The sequence below is a fragment of the Eleutherodactylus coqui genome, chromosome 1 (genome assembly GCF_035609145.1).
Source record: "Eleutherodactylus coqui strain aEleCoq1 chromosome 1, aEleCoq1.hap1, whole genome shotgun sequence".
Taxonomy (NCBI): Eukaryota; Metazoa; Chordata; class Amphibia; order Anura; family Eleutherodactylidae; genus Eleutherodactylus; species Eleutherodactylus coqui.
This window is the reverse complement of record NC_089837.1, coordinates 357,596,707-357,603,134: the sequence shown is the minus strand read 5'-3', so window position 1 is coordinate 357,603,134 and position 6,428 is coordinate 357,596,707.

Genomic DNA, 6,428 nt, shown 5'->3' with positions numbered 1-6,428 from the left:
TAAATGGTGGGTTGGTTTGTCCACACCTGAATTGTGTTTGTTAATGTATAGTTGATGTATTTATATGTGTCAGTTTGTACTGGTTAACCATGCTTGAGAAAGGTCACAATAGTGACCGAAACGACGCAGGTTTTTCCTTTGTTGGAGGAATAAAGATTGGGAAATTGTCTTGAAAATCCATCTGATGCTGCCTGGTCTTTGCTGTATATTACTACATTGTCACAGAGCAGCAGCCAAACCTCAGACAGAATGTTTCATTGATTTATAGAATCATATTTCATATTATTTAAGCCACACAAATTGATCTAGCATACCGTACATGCTAGAACTGTGGCGCTTTCATTCTGCTAAACAGTACTCAAAATTACCACTAAGTGGCAGCAGAAGTCAACCACAAAAAAACGTTGACTTTGCAACATTGTGAACATCTCAGGTTAACCTGTAATGGTGATTATATGTATATCAAACCTGGTGTAGGAGGATGTACTGTAATTTTTAATTTCAGAATATTGAAGCATAGCTTTATTATATCACACTGAAGAACGTAAGTGGTAAGGAAAGAGTTACTGCACTTTTATGTTTAATCCACCACTTCCTAATAAGTGTACATGCTCACACAGCACATTCTTCCTACTGATGGTAAATGGAACAGATAGTGAACCACTTTATAGAGTATGGCACGTTTCCACTGTTAGAGTATTCTGTCTCATATATGGGCACACTTAGGCGGGGTTCACACGGAGCGGATTCCCGGCGGAATTTGTGCGGTATTGCCGCACCGAGAAACCACCAGAATTCTTGATATGGTTGTATGAGTTTCTCAGGTGAGCACGCATTGGATAGCTCATTGACACTAGTCCGTGTCCTGTCCGATCTGTACAAATCATACATATTGTATATCCTATTTTTGTCTGTGAAAACAAGGATTGGTCCATGCAATAAAACAGGCATGTAAAAAGCTTCATAGGCTATTATAGCAAAAAGAATGTGGAAAAATACTAGCGTGAAGGCTTAACACTCTAAGCTACTGGAAGATTAAGGTCCAATATGTGATAGTGAAAGCACTTCTTTTTTATTATTTCACAAAATAAAAAAACAGCAATTAAAAATGCGTTTCGGGGACGAGCCCCTTTGTCAGTTCGGCTGGATTGAACATGACAGGATGCCTGGGGGTTGACACAATTCTAAAGGTTTTTTGGATGTGCCAGAGGTCCTCTATGTGACAGGGAGACAGTAGAGAAAAAGGTGCTTCAGCTTTTCATCTCTTTTACTCACATAGGCTATTATAGGGGCAGTTGACTGTCTGTGAAATACCCTGACCGCATGACCCGATTACACACCTGTGTGAATAAGCCCTAAGAAATAGAGGAGAGACTCCTTGTTTATTGCGAATAGAGGCAAGCTGTCGGAGAAATCTCCAGCCCGCTCCACCTCCATTGAATGAGAGATGATCATTGCTGTGTAAAAGCACAGGAGTGATTATCGCTGGGACAACTGTTGGACACTTCTGCGCCTGACAATCTTCCCATATAAAAGAGCCCTTAATAAGAACAATACCATTTTACTCTACTGGCTAAGGGTACTTTTACATGTAGAGATAAATCGTTCTCTGAAGTGAACGACCAAGAAATGACAGTTTGCTCGTTCACTCGGGTGGTCAGTTTAAACACACAGATTAAATTTTTTTTTTTGCAGTACCGTTCAGTCATTGAGTTTGCTCTGCCAGTAAATGACAACAACTGAATGATCGGTGTTTAAACCGAACAATAAGCAAACGAGCAAATTATTATTTTCATGCTTGCAAAAAAAAGAATGATAAGTGATTGAATTACTATTAGAGATGAGCGAGCACCAAAATGCTCGGGTGCTCGTTACTCGGGACGAACTTTTCGCGATGCTCGAGGGTTCGTTTCGAGTAACGAACCCCATTGAAGTCAATGGGCGACCCGAGCATTTTTGTATTTCGCCGATGCTCGCTAAGGTTTCCTTGTGTGAAAATCTGGGCAATTCAAGAAAGTGATGGGAACGACACAGCAACGGATAGGGCAGGCGAGGGGCTACATGTTGGGCTGCATCTCAAGTTCACAGGTCCCACTATTAAGCCACAATAGCGGCAAGAGTGGGGCCCCCCCCTCCCAACAACTTTTACTTCTGAAAAGCCCTCATTAGCATGGCATACCTTTGCTAAGCACCACACTACCTCCAACAAAGCACAATAACTGCCTGCATGACACTCCACTGCCACTTCTCCTGGGTTACATGCTGCCCAACCGCCCCCCCTCCCCCCCACAGCGCACACCAAAGTGTCCCTGCGCAGCCTTCAGCTGCCCTCATGCCACACCGCCCTCATGTCTATTTAGAAGTGCGTCTGCCAGAGGAAAAGCAGGCACACACTGCAGAGGGTTGGCACGGCTAGGCAGCGACCCTCTTTAAAAGGGGCGGGGCGATAGCCCACAATGCTGTACAGAAGCAATGAGAAATAGAATCCTGTGCCACCGCCATCAGGAGCTACACACGTGGGCATAGCAATGGGGAACCTGTGTGCCACACACTATTCATTCTGTCAAGGTGTCTCTGCATGCCCCAGTCAGACCGGGCTTTTTAATTCATAGACACAGGCAGGTACAACTCCCTATTGTGAAGTCCCTGTCGACCGACAGCATGGGTGGCTCCCTGGAACCCACCGGCGATACACAAAAATATCCCATTGCATTGCCCAACACAGCTGAGGTAGTAATGTCGTGCTTAATGCAGGTGGGCTTCGGCCCACACTGCATGCCCCAGTCAGACTGGGGTTCTTTACAAGTGGACACATGTAGGTTAAACTCCGTGTGGACCGACAGCATGGGTGGGTGCCAGGAAGCCACCGGCGGTACATAAATATATCCCATTGCAGTGCCCAACACAGCTGATGTAACGTCAGCTGTAATGCAGGTGGGCTAAAAATTAATTGGATTACACTGTAGGCGAGGGCCCACAAAAATTGCTGTATCAACAGTACTAATGTACATCAGAAAAATTGCCCATGTCCAACCAAGAGGGCAGGTGAAACCTATTAATCGCTTTGGTTAATGTGGCTTAAGTGGTAACTAGGCCTGGAGGCAGCCCAGTTTAACGAAAAATTGGTTCAAGTTAAACTTTCAACGCTTTTAAGAGCATTGAAACGTATAAAAATTGTTTAGAAAAATTATATGAGTGAGCCTTGTGGCCCTAAGAAAAATTGCCCGTTCGGCGTGATTACGTGAGGTTTCAGGAGGAGGAGCAGGAGGAGGAGGAGGAGGAATATTATACACAGATTGATGAAGCAGAAATGTCCCCGTTTTGGATGGTGAGAGAGAACGATGCTTCCATCCGCGGGTGCAGCCTACGTATTGCTTAGGTATCGCTGCTGTCCGCTGGTGCAGAAGAGAAGTCTGGGGAAATCCAGGCTTTGTTCATCTTGATGAGTGCAAGCCTGTCGGCACTGTCGGTTGACAGGTGGGTACGCTTATCCGTGATGATTCCCCCAGCCACACTAAACACACTCTCTGACAAGACGCTAGCCGCAGGACAAGCAAGCACCTCCAGGGCATACAGCGCGAGTTCAGGCCACGTGTCCAGCTTCGACACCCAGTAGTTGTAGGGGGCAGAGGCGTCACGGAGGACGGTCGTGCGATCGGCTACGTACTCCCTCACCATCCTTTTACAGTGCTCCCGCCGACTCAGCCGTGACTGGGGAGCGGTGACACAGTCTTGCTGGGGAGCCATAAAGCTGGCAAAGGCCTTGGAGAATGTTCCCCTGCCTGCGCTGTACATGATGCCTGATCTCTGCGCCTCCCCTGCTACCTGGCCCTCGGAACTGCGCCTTCTGCCACTAGTGCTGTCGGATGGGAAGTTTACCATCAGTTTGTCCACCAGCGCCCTGTGGTATAGCATCATTCTCGAACCCCTTTCCTCTTCGGGAATGAGAGTGCAAAGGCTCTCCTTATACCGTGGGTCGAGCAGTGTGTACACCCAGTAATCCGTAGTGGCCAGAATGCGTGTAACGCGAGGGTCACGAGAAAGGCATCCTAACATGAAGTAAGCCATGTGTGCCAGGGTACCTGTACGCAACACATGGCTGTCCTCACTAGGAAGATCACTTTCAGGATCCTCCTCCTCCTCCTCCTCCTCAGGCCATACACGCTGAAATGATGACAGGCAAGCAGCATGGGTACCGTCAGCAGTGGGTCAAGCTGTCTCTTCCCCCTCCTCCTCATCCTCCTCATGCTCCTCCTCCTCCTCCTGAACGCGCTGAGATATAGACAGGAGGGTGCTCTGACTATCCAGCGACATACTGTCTTCCCCCGGCTCTGTTTCCGAGCGCAAAGCGTCTGCCTTTATGCTTTGCAGGGAACTTCTCAAGATGCATAGCAGAGGAATGGTGACGCTAATGATTGCAGCATCGCCGCTCACCACCTGGGTAGACTCCTCAAATTTTCCAAGGACATGGCAGATGGCTGCCAACCAGGGCCACTCTTCTGTAAATAATTGAGGAGGCTGACTCACACTGCGCCGCGCAAGTTGGAGTTGGTATTCCACTATAGCTGTACGCTGCTCATAGAGTCTGGCCAACATGTGGAGCGTAGAGTTCCACCGTGTGGGCACGTCGCACAGCAGTCGGTGCACTGGCAGATTAAACCGTTGTTGCAGGGTCCGCAGGGTGGCAGCGTGCGTGTGGGATTTGCGGAAATCTGCGCAGAGCTGGCGCACCTTTCCGAGCAGGTATGACAAGTGGGGGTAGCTTTTCAGAAAGCGCTGAACCACCAAATTAAACACATGGGCCAGGCATGGCACGTGCGTGAGGCTGCCGAGCTGCAGAGCCGCCACCAGGTTACGGCCGTTGTCACACACGACCATGCCCGGTTGGAGGCTCAGCGGCGCAAGCCAGCAGTCGGTCTGCTCTGTCAGACCCTGCAGCAGTTCGTGGGCCGTGTGCCTCTTCTCTCCTAAGCTGAGTAGTTTCAGCACGGCCTGCTGACGCTTGCCCACCGCTGTGCTGCCACGCCGCGTGACACCGACTGCTGGCGACGTGCTGCTGACACATCTTGATTGCGAGACAGAGGTTGCGTTGGAGGAGGAGGAGGAGGAAGGTGCTTTAGTGGAGGAAGCATACACCGCCGCAGATACCACCACCGAGCTGTGGCCCGCAATTCTGGGGGTGGGTAGGACGTGAGCGGTCCCAGGCTCTGACTCTGTCCCAGCCTCCACTAAATTCACCCAATGTGCCGTCAGGGAGATATAGTGGCCCTGCCCGCCTGTGCTTGTCCACGTGTCTGTTGTTAAGTGGACCTTGGCATTAACCGCGTTGGTGAGGGCGCGTACAATGTTGCGGGAGACGTGGTCGTGCAGGCCTGGGACGGCACATCGGGAAAAGTAGTGGCGACTGGGAACCGAGTAGCGCGGGGCCGCCGCCGCCATCATGCTTTTGAAAGCCTCCGTTTCCACAAGCCTATACGGCAGCATCTCTAGGCTGATCAATTTTGCAATGTGCACATTTAACGCTTGAGCGTGCGGGTGCGTGGCGTCGTACTTGCGCTTGCGCTCAAACTGTGGCGCTAGCGACGTCTGGACGCTACGCTGAGAGACATTGCTGGATGGGGCCGAGGACAGCGGAGGTGAGGGTGTGGGTGCAGGCCAGGAGACGGTAGTGCCTGTGTCCTCAGAGGGGGGTTGGATCTCAGTGGCAGGTTGGGGCACAGGGGGAGAGGCAGTGGTGCAAACCGGAGGCGGTGAACGGGCATCGTCCCACCTTGTGGTGGTGGTGTCTCCCCAGCTGATCTTGGCGCGACAAAGGTTGCACACCACTGTTCGTCGGTCGTCAGACGTCTCTGTGAAAAACTGCCACACCGTAGAGCACCTTGACCTGTGCAGGGTGGCATGGCGCGAGGGGGCGCTTTGGGAAACAGTTGGTGGATTATTCGGTCTGGCCCTGCCTCTACCCCTGGCCACCACACTGGCTCGGCCTGTGCCCACACCCTGACTTGGGCCTCCGCGTCCTCGCCCGCGTCCACGTCCTATAGGCCTACCCCTACCCCTCAGCATGGTGTATTACCAGTGATTTGATTTCCCAGGCAGGAAAGAAAGTGGCGCAAGCCTGCAGCCAAAATACAATTTTTTCCCTTGTTTTTCAAAGGACAAGCCACACTGCGTGTATTCAATGAATACTACTAAGTTTAATAACTGTGTTGCGGCCCTGCAAAAGTGTCACAGAACTTTACTGTTGCAGAGTTATTAACTGTGGCAGAGCAGGTATTTCCCAGGCAGGAAAGAAATTGGCGCAAGGCTGCACTCAACCGTAGCTGGTTGCGTCTGATTTTTTTACGTTCTCCACGCAGCACACACGTACCCAGAGCCCTGACGGCTGTCAGAGGCAGGGCAAATATACTTTTTTCCCTTTTGTTTAAAAG